Raw genomic sequence first — 27,425 nt, 5'->3', positions numbered from 1 at the left:
TATCTATAACAAAATATGTAGTTTGCAATAAAAAGAAAAAAATCTGAGAATAATGAAGAGTTCTATATAGTAAAACTCATAAACTGCCATTATGTTATTTTGTATATATAATTTGTATATTTTAAGTATGTGTCTATTTACTTCAAAAATATGTTAACTTGTTACTTTGTGTTTCTGTTCATTGGTTCTTCCTGAACAGGTAACCACTACTACATGAATTGAAAAAGATGGTAAGGCCAATATTACTTTTACATGCTCCATAAAGCATGTGGTTTTACTTTGCTATCAATAGGTAACAGAACACAAAATATCCTAATCTTTGAGAAAAATCATGGCTATCTTTTTGCTAAATGATAAGTGAAATCTCCAGGAAAGATAAATTAGAATCTCTGTTGGTCTTTAATCTCCACCCAGATCTCAGGAGGAGACAGGAGATGATGGTAAGTGTAGTACTCACTCCTTCTTCAGCTTTCACATCAGAATTGTGTTATCAGCTGAAAGGCTGTGCTCTCAAGGGACTTTAATCCTCCCTTAGTTCTGCATCAGTTCCTTCCTTTTTTTTATTTCTCTTCTCCCTGTCCTATACATCCCTCTTGATAACATTTGTTATTTCCACTATGGCCAAGTGATTTCCCTGCTATTTCTCTATGTTGAACCCATTGTGTATATCCAAAAGATTCCAATTTGCTCTTTATTTCAAATGAAAATCAAAATAGTGTTTTATAGGTGAACATTTAATATGACCCAGTGTTTGTGATTGGACCTATTGGATATTTTGAAAAATATGTACGTCTTTCCCCAGTTTTGAATACAAAATATATAGGGAAGAATAAACACTCTCAACTCTAGAGGCTTTTCTTACACTGAAGAAGCTTAAATCCTCAATCTCCCTTTGTTCAATTGTCATAGTCAGTATGGGAAATTACATTATGCAAAAGTTTCATTGTGTCTTGAGCCAATTTTTAAAAAACAGGAATAAAAAATATATTTAATTACAAAGGTCCTGGTAAATCTTGGTTTAGATGTGGCTGATCATCCATGGAGAGATGTTTCTTATAGGTGAATTTTTTTATGATTTGTTTCTTATGTACCGCATACTTCCTGAGTCACAGTCTTAAAGTGAGACAAGCACTCAGGGGATTTCTACAAAAATGTCAAGTGTTACCTCTGGTGTGGGTCAAGGTATTCTCTGCATATTATTTATAAATACAAGAGAAATTTTCTTCCTCATTAAGGACTTGGACTGGTCTGCTTCTGGAAATCGATCTCAGTCCAAGAGCTAGGTTTCCATGTGTGCATATGGGTGTAGGGTGCCCCAATAGTTGTTATCCTTTGGACGACCAGAGAAACAAGGTAAGAGGATCATTCTATGGGAGAGTAGATGATTTTACATTCTTTTCTCTGATTATAAGGGCAGTTTTAAGAATTAAGCCATTTAAAACATTTTCCTCTCTAACGTCATAATTCCTTCTAGTTAACAACAGGAGAGAGGAGGATGAGGGATAAAGGGAGTATGTCCAACTAAATATGTCCTGTCTCCATATTTAGTTCATATTATAATGTCTAGTCATTTTCACAAAGCAGAGTTATATATCATGGTGGTGATCCTGAAAGATAATATAATACCATCAGCCCATGTATCAGAGTCTATTCTGTCATCCCAGGTGGGGTTCTTTCCTCTCCCTAGCCCCAGATATATTCCCAATTCAGAATTTACAGTCATCCACAAAATGATCAATCTCTTCCCTGAAGACTAAATTTTTAAAACAAGTGTCCAGGAAACTTTTGTTGTGATACTGGAAACAAAAGATCCAATGATATACTTCACCCAATGTAATTAATGTCCTTTTCCACACATTGCTATAACCAAGAAGACCTCTCCATGGAGTCATTCAAGAACAAAAGGAATCCTTTTAACTTGAATAAAACAATAATAATACAAATATACCCTACTTCCTTCTAGCAAGAATTTGCAATTGAATAAATATTATTTCTCAGTCACTTTTAATAGTAGCTATCAGAAACAAGATGGAACTGAAATTTTATTGAAGAAAAGGGTAATGATTTTTCGTAGTAGCTAAAGTCAATTAAAACCACAACTTGGACCTCTACACCTAAATATCATTTTCTGTTTGCGTGTGAGTGTTTGTGTGTGTGTGTGTGTGTGTCTGTGTGTAAGCATACATGAGAGAGAGAGGAAAGAGAACGCAAGCGAGAAAGAGATTCAGAAGTGATTTCTGAGCATGATATAAGAATATCATATGATTTCTAACAGATGCAGCTGGTTAACGGTTTTATGGAAAAACACCTATTTACAAGTCATTTTCAATTCTGTTGTATCAACCTGAATAAGTTAAATGAACTTTACATTCATTTATCCATTACAATCATCAACATTAATCATGGTTTTTGGATCTAATAGATATAATAAAATAAAAATATTCCTCAGGCTTTTATAAGGTGAGTCTAACACATGGGAAAGTAGGTTATTAAAAGGTATAATAATCTGCAACAAAGGGACATGATTTTATAAGCATCTTATTTAAAGGCAGTGGCAGTTAAATATTGAGATTCTTTTAAATAGTAATGCTAAATAAAAATTAATTGATAAAGATTCTTCATTACTGAAGTAAATGTATAAAACACATTATATTTCTTTATGTTCCCTATTTTTGCTGACATTTTATTTATTACTTATCTTTGTGCAACAAAATGCAAAATTAATTATAAACCTTTTAACATGCTTTTTGCAAAAGATCTTAATTTTCTTTACTGTATAAATTCTTTACCACAGGAGTTTTCTTTTAGGATGCTTATACTGGCATTTGGAATAGGGCTGGATTTGGGAGTTTATTATGTTTATAACATGTTAGAAGCACCTTTAGACAAACATCCTTTTTGTTTCAGAATGGCTTATAAAATATTTGGTATATGAGGATGTAGGTTCCTAAGCAAATTTCTTTTTATCAAAATCTAAAGATTTGTAGCAAATTCCTAGTTAGTACAATTTAAAAATATTTATACATAATTAAAATGAATTAAATTTTTGAGATTTTTGCTTCATATATGGGTGAACTTCTTTATTTTTGACCAACATTTCTGTCAAGACAATCAGGAAAAGTTAGAAACAATTTTTTTATATCTCTGGGATACATTGGAAAGCTACTTAGTCAACAAAACCATGAAGGACTAAGATTCCTGGAAAGAGGATAGCCTAGCAGAGACAAACATTCAGTGAGACTTTTCCTTTTAAAGCGAGCTGCCCAATAGAAATATAATGCAACAAATAAATGAGTTGGATATGTAATTTAAAATTTTCTAGGGGGCAGCATAAAAAAGTAAAACAAAACAGTTGAAGTTAATGCTAATAATAGGTTTTATTTAACCAATATTTATAAAATATTATTTCAACATGCAATAAATATAAAATAGTAACTACAGAGAAAATTTACATCCTCTTTTGGAGCTAAGTCTATAAAAACGGATGTGTATTTCACATTTATAGTACATTTCAATTTAGATTAGCCATATGCCAATTGTTCAGAAGCTACACATGATTTGTGGCTACTATATAACATAGGACAAGTTTAAGATATTTCCCATTCTAAAACTTACTCAGAAAGGTTGAGATCCTGATCAGGAAGTGGTTGTAGAGGGGCAGAAAAATTGAACAGTGCTTTTAGAAGTCTGTCTTTCAGAAACTTTCATTTAGCAATGTCTTAGAGACAAAAAAAAAAAAAAAAAAAAAAAAAGAATTGAAGGAAAATCAGGATCTGTTTAGAAGGAAGGCATTGACAAATATGTAAGACTATCAGTTGGAATCTTTAAAGAGCCCCACCTTAGATTTAAGAATAAGCTCTGAATAGGCAAACTCTAAAAGTAGTTCCCAACTGCAAATCAGGTTTATCTATGACTGGTTCAAGAGGACATATCATTATCTTAAATGTAGGCCAGAAATAAAAGAAAACATTTCAGAAAGCAGATCACATTAACCAGGGGTTAAACTTTACTTCTAAAATTCTTTGTATATGGTCTGGCATTCAAGAAAAACTAATTAGTCTTTCAAAAAGATAAGAACTAACTTAAACTCAAAATAAGCATACTAAACCAAAATAAACATAGGCCTAACTAAAATGGAAATGTGGGAACTATTAAAAAGAGCTTTAAAATATCCTGATTAATATTTTCAAACATTAAATGACAAGATTGATAATTCTGTAGAGTGCTTAAATCTACAAATAGAACCAAATGGAAATAAGATACATGACTGAAAACACCAATTAAATAAAGTCATACTCACTTATTTAAAAAACCCACAAACTTTGTAGATGTTATAAATTACCCATCTTAAATATAAGCATAAAGAACTGTTGAAAGTAAAAGTATGAATACTTGTAAAACTTATAAATTAGTGTACCTATGTGTATATCAAAAATTAACAGAATTAAAGAGGAGCAGAATCTCAAAATCATAGTGGGAGATACTATCACATATTCTTTAGCAACTGATAGAACAAAAGGAAAATATCCATAAATATCAAGGAGAGTTGCATAATCCAATTAACACATTTGCTCTAAATGACATAGAATATCACCAAAAACTGTTTACACATTCTTTTCAAGTACATATAAAATATATGCTAGATTATGAGCTAACTTTCAATGAATTTTGAGGAATTGAAATAATAATACAGAGTAATAATTCAAATAACAGTGGTACTGAGCTCAAAGTCAATGACAGAAATCTAAGTTTAAAAAAAATCCCTACAGGTTTCCATAAAGTTATAAGTTCAAAAATCACAGTGGGATTAAACATATTTTATTTATATGTAAATGTTAATGAAGTGTCACCTGTTAAAATGTAACTTATAGCTAAAACCAGGCTTATATTTGGAATTTAAACCATAGAAAAATTGAACAAATACTGTTTTTAGCTCTCTATTGCTGCATAAGAAGTTACTAAAAAATTAAGCAGTTTAAGGTAGTGGATGTAGCTCAACTGATAGAGCTTCTGCCTACTATACAGGAGGTCAAGGGTTCGATATCTAGGGCCTCCTGACTGGTGTAGCAAGCTGGCCCATGTGGAGTGCTGCTGTGCGCAAGGAGTGTCATCCCCCCCCTCCCCTGGCACAGGGGTGCTCCCTGCACAAGGAGTGTCCCCTGTGCAAGGAGTGCAGCCCACCCAGGAGTGGTGCCACCCACATGGAGAGTTGGAGCAGCAAGATAATGCAACAAAAAAGAGACGCAGAGAAGATACAATATGAGATGCAGCAAACTAGGGAGCTGTGATGGCATAAGAGAATAATTGCCTCTCTCCCACTCTGGAAGGTTCCAGGATGGGTCCCTGGAGCTGTCTAATGAGAATACAACAGACACAGAAGAACATGCAGCACATGGACACAGCAGACAATGGAGGGGGAGGAGAGGGGAGGAATAAGAAAAAGAAAAAGAAAAAAAGGCAGCTTAAAACACCAGTTTGTTATATCATAGTTCTTTAGTTCAGAAATTCAGGCAAGGGTTTACTGGGTTCTCTTCTCAGGGTCTCAGCATGTTGGAATCAAGCTTGATCTAATCTGTGTCTCTGGGTCCTCTTCCAAGCTCATTTCGTTTAGGCAGAATTCAGTCCCTTCTGATAGGTCTGACTCCACCAGCTCCTAGAGGCCAACTACTTTTCCTTGGCAAGGAGCCCTCTCTGCAACATGACAGTTTGCTTTCTTCTCCGCCAGCAGATGATAGTCTCTTTGTAACTTCGCCTTGCATAAAGAGTTTATCTTATTAGGTCAGGCCAAACCAAAATAATCCCCTTTTTAATTAATTAAAAGTCAACCGCTGAGTCACATAAACATAGGTTGATGTGCCATCACAAATCTGGTCCAGCCATATCACTGCTCCCACTTCCACTCAAGTAACTTTGATTAGTGATAGCCAATCTATCCAAGGGCAGGAATCTTTGGGACCATTTTATTAGTCTGCCTACCATCGATAATAAGAGGATATTATCAACATCTTTGCGCAATTAGATCAAAATATTTGTATATAATTTATAACGTCTTGAAAAACTTAACTAACCAAAACTGAGAGAAGAAAACATTTTAAAAATTAAAATATTTCCAATACCACTTAAAGTAAGAGAATTGGTAATATATTTTTGTAAATCCTCACAATAAAAAAGTTCCAACCCAGATAATATAATTTCTTTCAAATACTTAGGAAGAAATGAGATTTTCACAGAAACTATCTCAAAGTATATAAAATAAGAGAATAGTTCCCAGATATATTTTCATGCCAACACACACTTAAATGAATAGAAAATGACAACATTATCATAATAAAGGACAATTATATGCCAATATCATTCACAGACATAGGTACAGAAATTGTTAAAAACAATGAACAAATTTAGTCCAGCAGTACATAGAAATGGTGATACATCATGACCAAATTGGGTTAATTCCTGGATGAAAGTTGTTCAAACGTTGCTTTAACATCTGAAAGTCAAGCAACACAATCCCACATTTTTTCCTTATTCTAAATGAGAAAAACAACCTAATTAGAAGCATGGGCAAGGAAGAAATTCATATAGCCACCATACACTCATGATGAAAACCATAGCAATAAGAAATAGAAAAGGTCCATTTTCCTAGCAGTAGAGCCTGAAACAGAGATTTACATGCATATGTTTTATTTGAAAATCTGTTCCTCAAGAACACTCTGTAAGGTAGAGAGGAAAAACGGCTAAGGAATTACAGAGCAAAGATGTGATCCATGGAAGGTATAACTTTAGTGGCATTCATAATGGTCTTCTGGAGAATAAATAGCAACACCACTTTTCCTCCTTTGAAGCAAGATGATTGGGCTTTGAATCTACATATCATTCAGCTGTCTGCCCTCAAGTGTAGTATAACTTCCCACATTTCTCTGGGCCAGGCAGTTCTCTTCAGCCAAATGCTGTGCTCTGTAGGTCAGAGGAGTTAGTCACTAGCCACAACACTCACAGCAGCCATGAAAGACATTTGGGCCATGCACTATCATGCAAAACCTTAATATGTATCAGATAAGAAACTTCAGATAATCACACGCTTAATGGAAAAATATTAAAAATTTTCTTAGGATCAGAAATGAGTAAAAAATGTTCCTTTCACCGTATTCTCTATATTACATGAGAATTCTTAACTAGTTAAATAAAGCAAGAAAAATATTTTCCTTTCTACTTTTGTTTAAGTTGTAGAGCTGTATACAGTTAGGCATAAGTTTAACAAACTACTAAATCTAATATCCTTCTCAGAGGGTTTGTATCCTAAAATAATACACAAGTATGTTCACTGGAAGAATTATTGTGTTTATAAATAATAATTTAAAATAAACAGATTTAATATGATACTTGGTAATTTAGAGATTAATAAGGAAATGACAATACTCAATTGAGTATGTAAATATATCATAATATATATTATAGACATATATTTCTCCAAATGTTCAGCTGTTGATAAGAAAAAAATGCATAGGAATGGAAATTAATTACATTTATTATTTACTTGGCCAAATTCAAACAACAAAATATACAAAGTATCACTTTTCTATAATCTTTTTACTGTAATTTTATTGAGTTTTATAATCATACAGCAAAAGATTTTCCTATAATTTTGAAAGTCTAAAAAAATTATAGAAAGAAGCACATCCCATTGAAATTTGTACTATTTTTCCTTTCTAGCTTTCCTGTTAAAAAATATTTGTGGACCTATTTAAATCTGAACCATCAGACAGAAATAAATAGTGGTTTAAGCACAGATTTGTGTTTAAACTTTTTTACTACCTAGGATGAAAGAAATTCTGAAAATATTTAGGATTAAATTCAAGTAATAACTAAGATTTCTTGAATCACTGAAAAAGATATACTAAAGGGATATATTGAAATTATAAAATATATTCAAATAAGACAGTGTATCTAAGTAAAATGTCCAGTTTCTTATCACTTGCATATTTTATGTACATCCATATGTCTGTATATATTCATAACTGTATATTTAAACAAACATGTATGTTTACACACCCATACACACAATTGAGTTATTATTGAATTTTGCTTCCAGTTATTTATCTCAAATTTATACTGATAACACATAACACAAACAATCCAGTTGATAAGCTTAAACAGAAGAAAGCCAAAGATGCTATTATATTATTTTACTATTGCTGCTGCAACAAATTGTCACAAACTTAATATGATGGTTTGAAGGTGTACAGAAAATTGTAATCTTAAAATTAGGCCATTCCTGTGGGTGTAAATCTATTTTAAGTAGGGTCTTGTGATTAGGTTACTTCAGTTAAGACCCAGGGTGAGTTTTAGTCCTCTAATTGGAGTATTTTGTAAGAGAATGAAATTCAGGCAATTAGAGAGAAGATCACGGAAACTAGAAGCTGAAAGAGAAGGGTGAGACTAACTGATAACACCATGTGTCTTGCCATGTGACAGAGGAGTCCAGGATTGCAGGCAGCTGGTGTTCAGTGAGAAAGCATTGCCTGACAAGGCCTTGATTTGGACATTTTCAGTGCCTTAGAATTGTAAGCTTGTAAGCTAATAAATGCCATGTAAAAGCCAACCCATTTCTGACATACTGCACTTCAGCAGTCTAACTTACTAAAACCCTCAGTGATATAAAAGAACACAAATCTATTATCTTACAGTTCTGGAGATCAAAAATCTGACATCAGTTTTACAAAGTGTCATCAGTCCTGTGTTTTCTCTGGATGATTTGGGATAGAATCTATTTCCTTGCTTTTCCCGTCTTCTAGAGGCTGCCTGCATTTTTGACTCACCTTTAATCAAGCAGCATGTCATGGTATCCATCCTTACATCTTCTCTGTCTCTCCCTCTGTTCTCTGCTTCCTTCATAAAATCTCACTCCCTATCTATGACCTTTCCCTTTCTAATATGGGTGTTCATGATTATACTGAGCCCATCTAAATAGTCTAGAATACTTCTCCAATACAAAGATTCTTCATTACAGCCACAAAGTCCTTTTGCCAAGGATGGTAACCTATTCACAGGTTCTGAGGATTAGGACATAAAGACCTTTTATATTATTCAGTCTGCCATAGTCATATTGGGAATATATCAAAGAAAAATAATATCAAATCAGGAAGAGAGATATTAAACATCTGACCTATGAGAAAAACTAACTTTCCAATGATGATGGAGGAAATAAATGAAAACCCTGACAAAATGATAATTTTCCTATGTACAATATCAGTGTTAACTGATGCAAACTCTTCTAGTGATACTTCTGCATTCATGCTGATCTACTAAAATAAATTAAAACATTAAGGAATGGAATTGATTTAACTGGGCCAAAAGTATTTTAAAAAATATGAACCATGTAGAGTTAGCCTTTAGTTTAATAAAAATTTTACAGGTTCTCCAAATTTTATTTTATTTTATTTTTTGATTTCTAAGAAAATAGTTTCTCTTTGGCTTTCCAGAATTAATTGCAAGTGTAATTAAATACCTTTGCCTCTCTTTTAGACATTGCCTAATTAATTAACTTACCTTCACTATTAAATTTTTATAATCTGTTCAACCTCCATCTCCTTTCTCAGTAGTTAGGAACATCATCGTATACCCTTCATATTTTACAAATTAAACCAGCAAAATAAATGAGGTATTTTAAACCAGCAAAATACAGGGAAAATTTTTTCTCCATTGTATGAACTGAACAACCATTCCTTCCCTCCCCCCAGTGCTTTTATGCCTACCCCTGTGTCATCGGCTGTCTGAATAGCTTTGTTTGAGGAACAACTTATGAAATATATTTTATACCATGACTTGGAATACACACATGCCTGCACACATGCACACACACAAATGACACAAATGACACCCAAGTCTCTCAACACAGTGCTTATTCTACTTTGATACTTTTTATTGTTGTATAATAATGTAGCAGGATTTAAAAATACACACATTTTTACTGTAAAAATCTGTTACAGAGGCCCTCTAATTGATTTAAAACCCCCTAAAAATCATAAGCAAGTATATGAAAACACTGCACTATATAAAAATGGTATTTCCTTTGGAAAATTTACTGCCAAAAAATGTTATTTCTATATGATTGATTTATCTCATTAACTAATTAGAATAAGCTTTCTTTAGAAGCTATTCTCAACAATAAACCTAATAGGCCCATATCTAATAATTTTCTCTCCTAGAATTTTCTGCCTACATGACACAGTTGACTTCATAAACTTTATATTTTTCTCCTTCTGCTTCCATTATAATTTTCATGCCTGGTAGTGTTACTTCAACTCTACTTGATACTGCCTATCATTTTATGCTCCCATTCTTCAAATAGAAGCATAACCCTACCTTATTATTTATCCCTCTGTTTTGGAAATTCTAACCCATTTCTTTATAATCTATCTATATTCCTAGATATAAGTGCCTCACTAAGAAGAAACCTGTAAAATGTCCAATTCTTCAATTCTTGTCCTAACATTTTTTGCAGTTTCATCCTCATATTCTACTTAATTGACAGTCTTTAAAATGCTCACGTCATTTCACATTAAGCATGTATTGAACAAAATCAATTTTTTCCCTAAAATCTATTAGCTCCATCTACTATTATAGATGCTTAGGTTAGACACTGTCACATAAAGCTAACTTTCCCCTTGTCCTTTCTCCAAGTAGTGAATCAGTGTAGCTAGTTTGCTGTTTTTCAGGAAGTTTCTCAATCAATTTTTCCCAATTCTCACTTTCAGTCTTGCCTATTAATTCATTATTTTATGCCTGGGTTGCTGAAATGGCTTCCTGCACAGCCTTCTGAATTTCAATCTTTTCCATTACTATCTGTGATTCAGAGAGCAACTAAATCGATCTTTAATAGCAGATTTGTCTAACATGCTTCTAACATTTTATCAGTGGGTCCTCATTCACATCATGTTCCATCTCCAATATGGTCTTTGGAGAGCAATTGAATCAAATCTAAACAACTCTGCCCTCTAGTCTCTTTATTTCCCTCAAACATTTGAATCTATTAATAAAACTATCATGTAACCTATGATATTTCTATTCTGAAATACCAAGTACAAGAAAAAATATGAAGTGCTACTTATATACATTTAAACTTTAGATAATCTATTTTATTTGTTGATTTTTTAGGTATTCCCCTTGCATTGACAGTTTATATTTTTTAATTCAGTTCACCAGATTTAGTTATTCCTTTCAGACATGACTGTAAAATTTTTCTATTAACACATCTCCATTCCAAATGAATGTTGACTAAACTTTAAGATGAATTCTTTACTCTTGTGCCTCTATAATTTTACAACTTCAGTTAATCTAAAATTACTGACTAAGCAGTTGATATCAATCATTTTCACGTCAGATAAGCAAAGGAAGGTTTGGGAAAAAGTAAAGTAGGAAATATTTAAAACATATATGTAACAGAATTTTAAAAATCAAAATTATATTTTCCATTAGTGGAGCATAAAATTGAAAATTGTGTAACGAAGTAACGTCAAAAAATAGAGGGATATGTTGTAAAGAGCATTTAACTCTGTGGACTTAGGACAGACATTGCTGTGAACTTTTATGAACTATAGGAGTTTCTCTTAGAAATGATGAACAATTTCTTTTTGAGGTTAACCTTTAAAGAACTGATCTGCATTCTGTTTGAAGGGTTTTTTTTTTTTTATTAGAGCTAAAGGAGCATACATTGTAGGTTACATAAAAGGCATTGCTTCGTAAGACAGCATTGCCACACAGAAATGTCATTTCTGAAAAAAATTTTGACCTTACCAAATATTTAAGACATAATATGTCTTTGAAGCAACAGAATCCCTTTAAGCCTCAGGCTTTTATAGTACCACATGTGGTAGATAAGATAAATATATTTATTTAAACAATGATATTTAAATGGTGGAAGAAATTGGTAAGTCATAATTACTTGAACAGTGTAAGTGTATGGATTAGTATTATTAGATACTAATAAGGGCTCACAGATCAAAAATTTTGATCTTTGCTTTCCCACCTATGTTCTAACAAGAGCTGAATTTTCAGTATGATAGTGCAGCCCAAGAATGACAAACAGTGGAGATGATCTTCAGGAAGTGCAGAGTAGAGAGCAGGGACTAGATGAACTTGTGTAGAGAAAGGAGAAGACCAGACAGCCAGATAGCATCAGGGAGCTATAGGGTGGGAAATAGTCAAGTTTTTAGTTAAGTGGCCAGAGCAAAGAGATGGGAAATATTGGAAGATAATGCTCTCAATGCAATTTTCCAGAAAGGCTAAAAGTATCCAGGCACTGGGATTTCCTTTAAAAGTAACAGCATGATTGAGCCCTGACAAGGAAAATCAGTGAGAAGAAAGGATCTAGAAGGACTGATGTTTATTTAAAGCCTGTTGTACGCTAAACATTGGCCAAAGTATTTTGCAAAAATTGCTCTATTTAGTTATTTTGCAAACAGTGCAAGAATTTATGTATTCATATTCTTAGACACATATTTAAATCTTCATGCATAAATATGGTACAGATAGAGTAATCAGTTGCATACTGGTCAACTTCAAAGATCATGTTCTTTTCTACTCTACTGGATGCTTAATTTATTTTTTTTTAAGATTTATTTATTTATTTATCTCCCCTTCCTCCCCAAACCCCCACCCCCGTTGTCTGTTCTCTGTGTCTATTTGCTTCTGTTGTTGTCAGCGGCACAGGAATCTATGTTTCTTTCTTTTTTGTTGTTGTTGGGTCATCTTGTTGTGTCAGCTCTCCATGTGGGTAGCGTCATTCTTAGGTAGGCTGCACTTTCTTTCATGGTGGGTGGCTCTCCTTATGGGGTGCACTCCTTGTGCGTGGGGCGTCCCCACGCGGGGGACACCCCTGTGTGGCAGGGCACTCCTTGCACACATCAGCACTGCACATGGGCCAGCTCCACACGGGTCAAGTACGCCCAGGGTTTGAACAGCGGACCTCCCATGTGGTAGATGGATTCTCTAACCACTGGGCAAAGTTCACTTCCCTGGATCCTTAATTTTGAAAATTAGGTTATGATAAAGGGTTTTGCTATGAGCATGGCTAAGGTTGTCAATTGCTGCTACGTCTATCATAACTGAGTAAAACACTGGAAGAAAATGGGCAGTAAAGATGAATTGCTGTTTATGCCACTAAGTTACTGCCTTTAAACTATATATTCCATACTGAAATTCAATCTTGGGAGTGACTGACAACTGTAAGTAGTATTAATATAACGATCCAATCTTTTGTCAGTTCTTTCTTGCTGACTCTATTGCCTTCGCTTTTGTTATCCAATTTTCTAAGTAGTTTTTCAACCATATTTTTATAGAGAGCAAAATGGATGCATTTCTTTAATAAATAATTGTATACAATTGACCTTAATCACTTAAGCCCTAATTATGTCACTTGACTTTATGGGGGGTGGGTTGTTTCTTTTATTTTACTTGTAATATTTTCTTCTAAGTTGATCTTTTCTAAGTTTTTTGCTAATAACTTGAAAGTCCCTCACTCAAAGACATCATAAAAGTAAATTCAATTATATTTCCTCTAACCTCATATACTTTCAATCCAAATGTTGGTAGATTTGATAGCAAGCTTTGCAATTTCCCCCAATTCATTATATTTATCCTATCTCTTCATTTCTTTCATTGTTTATGGATTTGTATTAGAGTTCCCATTATTTGTATTAAATATATTCTAATTTTAAATGAACCCAGTGCTCACTACTGGTTTACTTATGCTAGAATGAGTTTTGTGCAATTATAGTTCTTCAGGCCTTGAATTTTTGACAATGTCTTTCTGCTCTATTTATGCCTGAATTTCTTAGTTGATTAAGATGTTCTTATGTCATGCTTTATTTATTTGAAAAAAAAATCTGTAGACATAGTTCAATTAACTTCGGGTAATAGAGGTTACTGCAAGAAAATGGAGAACAGTCTTCCTCCTTCAGGAAGACTTGCACTTATTTAAAACAAGATATCCTTAAGAATCTTTATTATCCTTTAACATTGCCACAGTGTACCTAGTGTTAATCATTGTTCTTCATTGAAAATGACATTCCTATTTTATTTGCAACTTCAATTTTCATTCCATTTCAGGGAAATATGCCACTCATTTATATATTTGATTTTAAAATTGTCATTCTATGTGTTAGAATTTACTTTCTATCCTCTATGTTTACTAGCTTTCCTCTATTTGTTTTATCTCATTTTCCCCATATTCACTGCAATATTTTCAAGTTTCATATTTGTCTTCTTTTTGTCTCATTCAATTTTCAGCCATGTCTTTTTATGTATGTACTTTGTTTCATATTTATATTGTATGATATTTTGTTTTTATTCCCTACTTATTATTTGCAAACTTCATCTCATTAGTCCCTTTAACATATTCTTTTGAACCCTCTTCTCATAAATACATTTTCATTTCCAATACTTGTACAAACTATTCAATGCAGAAAATATCTCTGCCTTGGTGGTATTTTCGGCAAAATATTTCTACTTTTGCTTTCCATCATTTTTCCTTCCTATTATTTTTACTTTCTGTAAAATTTTGTTGTCATAACTAACTGCATTATGATTGTTTGATGTGAGTAGCTCTATATTGATTATCTATTCACCCACATATAATGAGGATAAATTCTTCTTGACCATCTGCCAGCACCATTTTTACCCTGAGTTACTTTCTTTCAGCAAGTCATTTGAGGGGTGGGTAATTGTAGCTGCTTTTCAGTTGTATGAATAGGTAAGAGCAGAAACTCAGCAAATTAGCTCCTGTACAATTTATACTCTACTCATTTTTCTTTAATTTTGTTCACATTCCCATACCACTCCATAAATTGAGTATATTCACATAAGTGTCCTTGAGTTTCAAGCTTTCACTTTGGTAAAGTCTCATCAGCATCTGTGGACATTTATTTCCAGATTTAAAATATTTCTACCTAGCTGTATTTTCAATTTTATTTCTGGCCTATAAAAAATAAAAAATATATATGAACAAAATAATGAGTTTCAGAGATAGCACTATTAAACTGATGTCTGGGAACACATGGCATTTTCCAAAATGTCTCCTCTGGCAATCACAGCCCTCAGTAATTTTTTCTATACTTCACATTTTTTGGTCTTCTTTTATTTACTGTTTGTTTTTGGAGAAAATTAGCTTTATGCATTTATTCCACATTTCTTTTCTCATTTCCGGTGGTCCCTCCAGTAAATTAAGAAAAAATAAATAAAGCACTGTAAGTTGTATTTTTTGCATTTGTTTCATAGGAAAATAATTTTTTCTGTTGAAGCAATCTATGCTGGTTTGACAAATCTACCAACCATGCTGCCTATATTATCCCACATATCCCCTTTATTCCAATTGGGGAGTATAAATTTAATTTATTTTAGTTAAAGAATTTTATCTATTCAAATTTTTCTCTCTTTCCATTATTAAGGATGGTTAGGAATTAGATAATGATCTATAGTAGCTTCTGTTATGTCAGTGATAATAATTTTTGCATATATTAATCTGATGTTTTTCTTGATTAAATAATTTCCTCTTGTTATATTTTAACTTTTAAATAAAATCACCAGAGACAGTAGAGTATTTCTTGGCAAGACAAAATCTACTGAATTTTGTCTATAGAGTGCTGTGCAACAGAACTTTTCTACAGTGATGGATATACTCTATATCTGTGCTGTTCTATATGGTATCCGTTCCCATTATTCCTGTATGGCTGCTGAACATTTAAAATGTTGTTAGTACAACTAAGGAACTGATTTTTAGTTATTTTAAATATATGCAATAACATGTGGTTAGTGGTCCAATATATTGGGCAGCAAAAAAAAAAAAAAATGAATGCAGAAGGTTCCCCTGTTCATTGTTAAGGATTAAACATGAAATTATGAACATAAAGAGGGATAACATGGCATAATAAAAAGCCAAAAAACTTGGCTCATTAAGAATAAACCACGGAAATTTTGAAGGCATAAAAAGAAACTGTAGAGCAACAGAGCAAGTGAATGTATCATAAATTTCCCTCTCTAGACTTGGACTAGACGGAAATGTATAATACCTAAGTAAGGGGATCTTCAGGTAGAAAAAACTTCTGCACCAAATGTAGTATGTACAATCCTTTTGTCTCCCTTAGCTAATCCTGGAACCATATCAAAATGACCCTATTAGCAATGTTAAGGTACTGTGATTCCCCATGTGTCCCTAATAATGGCATCTGGAATGCAGGTAACTTGGGAAATCTTAGATAAGACCAGGTCTCACCATGACGATGGGTGAAGTGAATTATGAGCACAGGATGGGGGTGGTCCAGCAAAGGGAATCTCTCTGAAGAGGGACACTCTTGATACTTTGGCCTAGACAATTATCTTTCTAAACTGTCTTTTTTACGTGGTTGTTTACATCCTATTTTTAGTAAATATATATATGTGTGTATGCATACATATACAAACTCAGTCCTTTTTATTACCACCCAAACCTGCACAATTTTAAATGCCCAATGGGGTGGAGGGTGAGAAATTTCATTACAATTCCTATTTGACAATCACTCATCTATAATGATCTATCTAGATCTGGAGAGAAGAAACGACAGAAACATAGAAAACAGTGGCAAAAGTCCTGTTCAATCCAGGGAAAGGCAGATTAAAAATTACCAACTTTGGCCTCAACTTTGAGTGCATTTCCCAGCAGCAAGAAGTACCAGTGGGCACAATCAACTGCCAGTAAAAATTAAGGTACCCTACTGCCCTACTTCTCCACCTTCTTATTCCTGGACATATTCTTTGAGAATAACTGATTGACTTGGGGGAAATAATAGAGAGATGATATTTTTACGTTTGGGAAAAAAAAAGCACATTTCTTAACTTTATATAGAGCCAAAAATTTCTAGTTCTGCTGCTCATCAGGTAAGATTTCATAAGTAAGGTAGCATTAGTTGATTTATTATCTGGACATCTAGGTCAGGTGATAGCAAAGTATAGACTGAGGGTCATATCAGGCCCACTTCTTGTTTTTTTCATGAATTAGGTTTTACTGAAACACAAATTGACTTATTTGTTTACATTTCATCTATGATTGTTTTTGTACGAAAACAACAGTTTAATAGTTGAGAAAGAGATTGTATGGCCCCAAAGTCTAAAATATTTACCATCGGACTTTTATAGAAAACTGGATAAATTACGGAGCGTAATAAGGAAACTTCAATTCTCATTGGTTTAATGCAACAGAATTTTATTTCTTGCTCATGTTCCATATCTATCACAGATTGGTGAGTGCAGTGTTCCACACAATTGATCAAAGACCCAAGTTGATAGAAGATTATCCATCTTACAGTTCCACTAATTATGACCCTTTCCCATCCTGATAGCCACTCTGGAGAAAGAAAGAGCTGTAGGGATGGAGACCAAGTTGTAAATGTTTCTACTTAGAAATCATATAATACACTTTCCTTCAAAGCCTCATTTCCCCAGAACTATTTCTGTAACTTGCCTAACTGTGAAAAGCAAAAGAACTGTTGGTAAGCACATTGATAATCAGTGAATAATAAATGATTTTGTAAAAGTTACATAGAAAGAGAAAATAATTAAACCATATTTCTTGTTCCTGTAGTCAAGTGAGTGAATTTCAGTCCAACTCACTTTCTCTGAGAGATATTTTCCCAAGTATATTATATTAGATTTTTACTCCTTTCTTAATTTTAGTGTTGCTTTTATTATTATTTTATATATTCTTCAAACTTTGGATTTTATTATATTTAGATGGGGATGCTTTTTGCACTTTTATTTGTTATCACTACTTGAAAATTCAAATTCTTGTCCTATTAAAGGGATGTTTTATCACACTAAAATATATTATCGTAACCTTGTTTTGTGCTGTCTGCTACCTTACATGTTTTCATTTATTTGCTGTTTTTTACTACAAAGGAAACCTCTTTTTGGATTTATTTGTTGGTGTGGCATAGATGACATGCATCAAGTATTTGTTTCATAGGTTTAGTTTATGTTTAAAATATACATTTAACTTACTGTATGTAATTTCACAAAATACCATTAAGTAAAGCCATTTCATTTTGCTCTTCCTATGTCAGATGCAGAATTAATTTACTTTCAAGTCCATTCAGTTTTATCTTAGTCATTTTAAGACTCAATATATTATTTATGATTATATTCCCATTTTACAATTTTATTTCATTTATTAATAGCAGAAGAAAAACTAATTTAAAAATATATAAATAATTTTGCATATAAGTACCAGATCTGCACAGAGGTACTAATCCATTAACTCATTTAATCTTATAAATACATTTTACATTACATTTCAGTTGTTATTTTTCTTACTCTTTTAATATAATAATTTAAAAATATTTCTAAGTATTACTTAATATTTTAAATCAGAATTCATGTTTGTATATTAGCAGCTTTAATGCTCACCATTAATTTGTTAAACCAAAGCTTCAAATCTTGATTAATTTTTTAATTGATTAAAAATAACTTCAAATAATTCTTTTCACACTGACTTTCTAGATAGTACATGTTTTGATTTCTTGTACATGCTACACATGTGAATTTATGATTCATAAATATATGAATTTATGATTCATATATGATTCATGATTTATATACTTTTTCCTAAAAATATTGTCAAGAAATTTTAGAAATTTTTCTGTTGTCTTTAAAAGATAAATGTTTTAAAGGGAAAACTGAACACCTATCTTGTGTTGTTGTTGTTGTTAAACTACTTTACTCCTCAGGGGATGTTACTTTATCCTTGAAATTTTATGTTTTCACCAGAATCTGGTTTATTTTTATAATCTGCCCTGGTAGATATTAAACTCAATCTGCAAGGTCAGATTTTCTTGAAAATTTTATTTTACTATTTTTTCAGTTCCATTTGTCATGTTATTTATTCAAACATGCCAGATTTTAGAGTGAATACTCTATCTCTTGCCCTACATTACCCAAGGGTTGGGGAGAGGAATATTGGCACACCATGGCTCTGAGAAGGTTGGGCCTGTATGCCAGAGAATAGGGATAATGTTGCCTTCCTTTCACTGTACTAAGGGGATTGAGACTCTGCCCTAAAGATTGGGTTAAGTGTGGCCATCACCCCAAACATTCTTGGAGGGTGAGCTCTCAGAGCTTGGTTGCCACCCAGATGCTTGATGAGGATGGAACCAAGAATATGGTCTTTGGGCAAGCTTATGAAAAGGGTAGATCCCCATGAGGCTCCAGGGAAAAGAAACCATCATCTTGAGAAGTGCTCTCAGATTTTGAAGTCTAATGAAGTATGCCATGCAGATTTACAGATCTCTAGAGGATATGACTCATGCTTTCCTCCCAAATTCTCCTTATGGTAATGTAAACGTTTATTCTTTGTCTATTGGGAACAGACAAATTGTTTTCTAAGTTTCGGAGTTCTAAACCCAGACAGAGCTTTGCCTCCAAGGAAACTATATTTCCATAAAATGATTGTGAACTGATTTTGTACTTCTCATTTCTACTGAAATAAGGTTTTTTGAATATTGTAATGCCTTTTTGGAATTCAGAGGGTGGATTGTGTCATTTTGATATTATTGGTGAATTCCAAAAAGAAATATTGATAATGTTTGTAAACTGGTCTGTTCCTCTGGGTGTAATACCTTTTGATTGTATTAAATTCTGTGTTTGTCAGCCAAAAGTGATCCTGATGAAAAATACTAGAACTCTGTTGGCTTTTTTAAAGGGTATTTATTTGGGTTAGAAGCTTGGAGTCACAAGGCTGTAAAGAGTAAGTTACTTTCCTCACTAAAGTCTGTTGCCATGTATTGGAACAAGATGGCTGCCGGTCTATTTAGGGGCTCAGCCTTCCTCTTCCTCTTAAGACTCCATGGTTCCAGCTTCTTCCTTTCTCAGCCATAGGTTGGCATAAGGCTGTGTTTCTTCCTGAGGCTTGTCTCTTTCCACACTCAGCTACATTGCTCTCTCCACAAGGCCAGCTGTAAACTATCAGGTGAATAAATCAGTTCTCTCCCCAGGGCTCCAGCATCAAAACTAACCAAGCTGTCTCCTCTGCCATGTTGTTTTCTGTGTGAGTGTGCACCCACCAAGGGGGCAGGGACTGAAGTCTTACTGATGTGACTGAATCAAAGCCCTAATCTTACTTTAATCAAGTAAAAGTGAAATCTCTGAATTTAGTACAATCAAAGGGTATCACACCCAGAGGAACAGACCAGTTTATAAACATAATCAATATTTCTTTTTGGAATTCATAAATAATATCAAAATGCTATACCTTTGGACATTTGCTCTCTCCAAATTCTCTTTCTGATACTGCTTCTCTCAGATATATCCCTCTCTTCTTTATCCTCACAATGTTTTAGTTTGTCATCAGTATTTCTTCCTTGTGTTAACCACAACTGCATCCTCGGTGATTTTCTAGCCTTTACACTGGCAAATTTGGCACTATTTTTTATCTTGCTTGAAAGCACTGTCTCTCTAAAATATAACTGCTTTCATGACATTAAAGTCAGTCTCGGAGTTTTCTACTGCCTTTAAGGCAAAACCTACTTCACTGACATGATACTCAAACAGGCGTAGCTACCTCTTCAATGCCAGCCCATACCATTCCTCATATGAATGGTTATGTTCTCTCATGCCTCTATGCTTTTGTCTCTGCCTTACCCTCTGGCACAGAAACTCCCATAATCCTTTCTACCTGGCTAAGATTTCACATTGCACAAGACGGATGGCAGGCAGCATCTCTTTGGGGAAATTTTCTTTGACTGTTCTTCCATAAAAGTCAGTGCATATTTCTTTTAGAGCACACATTTACTACACTGCAAAATAGTCTTTTATAAACATTTCCGTAATTCTCCACCTAAACAATTCATCTTTTAGGGCATTAATTTTGTTGGGTTCTCAAGGGCAGGCACAGCATCTGACATATCATGGGTCCTCACTATATTTTTTTAATTAAAAATAAAAAAGAAATGAATGAGTTTTACAGAGTTGCTATTTGGGTTAATTGTAAAATTTGGGGAATGGACTGTGGTGATGAAGTACAAAAGTTTGAATGTAATTATAGCAGTGAATTGTGTGTATTGAGACTAGTTAAAAGGGGAAATTTTTAGGTTGTATAAATGTTATTAGAGTAAAAATTAAAGATAAAATGTAGGTCTGTACAACACAGTGAACCCATTTGTAAATGATGGACTTTAGTTAATAATACAATTATAAAAATTGTTCTTTTATGAATTACAGCAAATATAGTACACTAATGCAATGTGTTAATATAGGGTGGCATATGGGAACTCTGTATTTTATGTATTTTATGCATTACTTTTCTGTAAACCTACAACTTGTCTAATAAAAAATAAAAGTTAAAAAATGAAATGAATGGTAATTACATTATACAAATGATAGCATGTTTTTCATTAACTGATATTTGATAAAATTATAATGAAAGTGGTATTAAAGGAAAAAAGCAGAAGAGGAAAAAATTACTAAAATAAATATCTTCTGAGTTCCACTTTAACAAACAGTTCCTCTGAATACATTGCTAAACATAAGCTATGTTACTTAGATGCATAATATAGCTTTGCCATTTTACACATTATTTTTATACAGTTCAGATTTCAATTGTTTGTATATAAATTTAGCATTGAACAGCCATAATGTTAATGAAATATATTAATGTCAGTAGTTTTAAATTCATGGTTAAATATTTACTACTTACAGATTTTCTTACCTGCTATTTCTTACAAGTATAGTGATGATCTGCAGGGCTGGGAAAGATCTCTACATATCTTTACACAAGAAGCCAGACGGCCTTCCATCATGACCTTTGTCCAACGTTATTAGCATCCCAGAGAGCTGAGAAGCTCTGCCTCATTATCCACAAACAGATGTTTTCTACTTCTCTATCACTGTTGCTAAGTGGCAGTTAATGTCTGGCACAATGGTATTTGCTTGAACCTATGATCCATGAAATGACATCTCTTAAAATACAAATACCAACCACTTAGCAGAAATGTATTTGTAATTCAGTCCTTCTTTCTTAGAAATCCTGCCATAATCTTAGATTTTATTTAATAATTTTCAATCTTTCCCAGCTGACAGCAAGAAGAGATATTCTAGTTTAAGAAAAAATAAAGTGATAAATTCTAAAACCTGGAATTACTTCTGAACATTTCTTGGTGGTTCATTATACAATCACTCCAGATATCCTGATAAAAGAAAAGGGAGTGAAGACTAGTACAGTTACTAGAAAGCTGTATGCCCTCTATGGTTTAATAATAAGTTTTCTCTGAGTTTGGAGAATGAGAGTTAATATTTCAGAATTTAAAGTGAACTGACATAAGTGAGATCATAGCTAGACCTAAATTTGGAGAATAAACTATGCTGATCTAAGTAGTGTATGAGAGCAGGAGGTTGCATATTTAAATTATTTTGTGTCAAACCAAGTTGTACATAAAATATATTTGCTGTGATTTGTCCAAAATTATATTTTGGTTGTGAAGTCATTTCATAGTGCCTACTTGTCTATGATGTTAGAAGCTGTAGAAAGAACCTCGATGTTTCTAATCATTACTTGTTTTATCACATTGTTGTAATTTCTATTAATTAGAAATTATCTAAATTAGAACTAGCCCTTATATAACATAATTAAAATAGTCCTTTCTTTGTAAAAATGTGGCATTCTTTAACATCTCATAGACCATTGGATTGTTGGAATTAATTTATTCATTCAGTTACGTACGAATTGTGGTAAACACTGTAAGTATGCATGTACTGGTAAGAATTAGAGGTACAAAGCCCTTATTGCAAAATTGAGCAACTATGTTTTGGTGAAAAGGAACTTTCCTTGCTTTTATTCATCTTCTTATCAAAGTTATAGAGCTCTAAGTTTCAAACTCTAACATTATTTTAATTTCAATAGATTATCTCATAAATATCCTGTATCAGACGTTGACTATATGTTGAGATTTTGTGATTTCTTTTCCCTTTAGAAGTGTTTTCGATAATAATTTTAAAGTTGTTTGACACCTAGCAATAAAAAATTAATAAAAGAGGACCCCCTCCATAGAACTGACAATATCCCATATTAAATGCATTTAGTGAAAGTGTCTCTTCCATAGGGAAGCTACAACTCCAAATCGGAGCTAATAGCTTAATGACAATGCATGGCTGAGGATGGATGGATCTATGGTCCTATTTATTCCTAGACTGGGAGATTTTATGTAAATGAAAACCTTATAACCATATTCAAAGACAGCATCCCTAATGTGATTTGTCCCAGGATTGAGGCCTATCAGTAATGGAGTTAGAGTATGGTTCACCTTTGCTTTTATAAGAACAGGACTTTGTTTTGGGCTAAAAGTAAAGCCAATATTGTTTAACATTTTTCTTTTAATATGACTTTTTAGGCAAAGCTTTAGTTTGCTGTCATTTGATAAAACCATGATTTTCTCCTAAACAAAGTTAACTCTGTGTGTTAACTCAGTTCTTCTAGAATGGAGACAGAGGCAAAGTTTAAAGAGCTAATTGTTTCTGTATGGCGGTAGATTAGGATGGTAAGGAAGAAATAAAAAGTAAAAAAAAGTGAAAAAAAGAAGTAAGGAAATATGTGTAGCAATATAGCACCATACTTTACCTGCCTGGCCATGACTTACCATGAGCTGTAAAGAGCAGAGGCTGTTGTTCCTCAGGTGTATTTGTTCAGCACATGGACTGATCTGGGGTATTTCTAAGGAGAAACTATACCTAGTAGCATTCCACAATGGGGAAAGAAGGGGCAGACTTACCTGTCAATGTCCTCTACATCTCTCTTTTGTACTAGTCAAAGTTACCACATGGAGGAGATACCATTCCAACTTACATCATCTGGTTCCTCAGAGTCTGGTAAGAAAGTTCAATTTCCTACCATGGTTTAGAACATTACATCCAATTCCACAGACAGATGCTTGACATGACTCATTTAGGCCTTAAAAAAGAAGGAAGTACTAGTGAAAGGAGTCTGAGTATGCACAGAATGTGTGTGTTCAATAAATATTTTCTTTAGAGTTTTCATATTACATTATTCCTGTGGCTAAAGGCTACTATTATAGCTCTTAGCTTTTAAAATGCCTATCACTTTTCTCCCACTAGACTTCAATGTCCTTGAGAACTCAAGCTGCTCCTATTGTTGCTTCATACAAGTTTAGCATATTGCCTAAAACTTATTAGGCACAGAATAAATAATTGTTGAATTAATTGCTGGTTATATGAGGTAGAAAGCAAAGAGAAAGAGTAATTCTCATATAGGAGAGTTTTAAGTGTCAGGAGAATCTAGCTAATGTTTATAAGGACAGAAAACAAGAGAACAGTAGTTCCTCATGCCTTCGGCCAAAGGTTTGATGCCAGTTTGTCTCCACTCTCAAAGATATTCTACTTTCAGATTCTTTTCTTTTTTCCATCTTATTCATAATACCAAGAGACAATTTTCAAAAGATCATTTACCACTTCTTGAGGAAGGTGGGTAATATTCTGGAGCACCCTTGAAAATAAGGGAAGCAATCACTCTATTTAAGACCTTAATGAGTTAAAGCTAATTTCAGAGTCCTGTCAGTGGGATTTAATAAACAATCTTTTTCAAAATCAGACCAACAAACCAACAAACATTTGAATCTACCACATGAAAATGAAATAGTTCACAAATGAACATAAAGAAAAATAGCATAGTATTTCTGGAATCCTCATTAACTTTGCCTTCTATGTGAGGATCACCCACACAAATTTCACATGTCTACACACACCAGTGAGGACGGGCCCATTCCAGAGCACATATTGGATAAAGAAGACTAAATAGGAGCAATGAGTGAATTTTAAAAGCATATAACTTATGACCAAACTTTATAACCACCTGCTGTTGACAGCTCCATTACTTACACAACCATTTAACATTTCAAACTTAACGTGCTTGTTACTCAGAGCCAAACCAAATGCTAAATTATAAAAGCCTTAATCTAGTATGAAAGATAACCATTCACAATCATAAGTAATCTCTTACATTTAATACACTTAATTTTATTACAAATAAAACACATTTTTATTTTTCTTTCTAACATTGGTATAGTCAGGTAAAAACTTTATCACATCCATGAGCACTTTTTAAAACTTTGGGAATCACTGAGTTAATTTACTTTAATATTTACATACTGAGAAGACCAGATCCAAGAGTGCATGTGGTGTGCTAAAAACTAATATGGACTGTGAGCAATAAAACTGAAATAGAAATCTGGTCTTCTAATATTTGTTCTAGCATTTTCTTGCCAACCAGAGCTAATCAATTCAATTTTGGATAATCTATGAATCCTATGACTCAATGCTTGTTTTTTTGCTGGTTTGTTTTGGATATTGTGTGTGTTGTTAATATCCTCTCTGTTCTCTGTTAAATTTCTACCTTTTTTTCTTGTTCTTTTTCCTTCCTTATTTAACCCCCTCCCTGTGTCTTCCTGCCCTATCTCCAATCAGAGCCTTTAGGCTCCCAGCGGGAAATAGACATTACTGAAGGCAATAAAACAAGAATAGTTGAATGGCTTAATATAAATCTGTCCTGTTTGTAAGAATTTGCAAAACAGTGTCTTTCTGAGGTGTTGGTTAACTCTCCAAGCTAAATTCTGAGAAAAAATTCTACCAATAGAAAATGAATCAGAATGATGAAATTATTTCATGCAAGCCATGTGAAATGTCTGTAATAATCAGTGCACCATGGTGGCAAACATAATTTTGGTATTTCTCCATAGCGTCTCCACTTCCAAAACTCTCACCTTAACATAACACTTGTCAGTCTCAATGCTCCCTTTTTTACACTCTGAAAGTTACTCTTCTTTCCATTCTGCCGAAATGAAAGTGATGTGGTTCCTTGCCACAAGTGAATGAATAAACAGTCTTTGTTAATTTTGTCTCAAACTTTGTTTTGCTTTGATAGACCATGAAAAGGCTTTTTATTGCCTGACTGACATAAAATGTTTCATGTAATAACCCTTTTTCTTGGAACCCTCATGGAATGACCATTTTCAAACTGGTTAGTTGTAAGAGACAAATGGGAAGGCATTTTGTGAGATGCTTGCTAGAAAACTGTTTCTACTTAATCCCCTTATGCTGTGAAGCAGGTGGTTTACAAGGCAGTCCGTGGTTATTGAGTGAGTAGAGCAGAGACATTGATGACATGACAAGAAAATCAGCATCCACTCAAAGACTGATTTGTCCCACATGTTACAAGAGTATAATTATTTTCTTGAGAAGGAGAAATTTACTGGCTTAACCTAAATACCCAAACGAAGGATTTCAAGATCTATTATGGGAATTTGGAAGTGCTACTGTAGACTTCACTGAGGAAAAAATAATCTAATCTCTATATTCCTCTATAGGAAACAAGCAAACATACAAAAAATGTTCACACAGTATATAAAAACTAGAAAATAAAATTTTATTTAATAATCAGAAGACTAGACAATTAGTAGGGAAAAAAATCTGTAAGTTTAAAATTAGGATAAATAGCTTGAATAAACAATTCAAATTCCCCAAATCATGCCCAAGCTATTTTAAGAGAAGACATTGTATCTGATGATAATCTTCTTTATTATATATTTTTCACAAAGTTTTTATTGTTAAAAAATAGTTCTTTATTTAACAGCTTGTATTTTTAAAGTAATGTCCAATCAGTTTCTTAATTTTTAGGACTTTCTATAGTAAGTACCATTCAGTTACTTCAGTTCTTCATGCTTCCTCTAACACACAGAAAATAATTCCTAAATCATTTCTATTAATGCAATGTATAAATTGTAGCAAAACTTGTGGCAATTGAAATTTCATATTTTCCAAGTCATAAGTCCATGGACAGTCTAACTAAATCCTTTAAAGAGAACTATGAGGGTATTATTGGCTTACATTTATATGCTAATAAGAACATACTATGAAATCAGAATTAACATAATGCTTAGTTAAAAGTAAATGTGACAGTAATGTGATAAGTTAGAAGTTAAATTCAGATCGTTTCTAATAGATGAAATAAGAGCTAATTATCTGCTTTCTACTTAACATTTCTTAAATAATGGTTTTGGCATTAGTAAAAGTCACAGAGTGAACGGTAAGACTGCATTTTGAAGAGGAAAATAATAAATTAACTTCTCTATGAAACAATATGATGGGAATCTTGATTTTGAAATTTTCTTAAATAAAGTTTGACTAATAGATTCTATTGAGGTAAGTAGATCTGAAACTAACAGATGATTAAATTAAATGTCTAATTCAATTGATGGGAAGTTTTAGATTATAGCACAAAAACATAGTATTCTTCTTTAATTCGGGTTTTGTCTCCTAAAACTTTCCATAAAAGGAAGAGAATAACAAAAAATCTTTTGATTTAGAAACGGTAAGGAGATGCAAGTTGATAGACCATTGTC

This window comes from Dasypus novemcinctus, chromosome 1 (assembly GCF_030445035.2).
Source record: "Dasypus novemcinctus isolate mDasNov1 chromosome 1, mDasNov1.1.hap2, whole genome shotgun sequence".
In the NCBI taxonomy this organism is placed as follows: domain Eukaryota; kingdom Metazoa; phylum Chordata; class Mammalia; order Cingulata; family Dasypodidae; genus Dasypus; species Dasypus novemcinctus.
Note: the sequence above shows the minus strand (reverse complement) of the source record.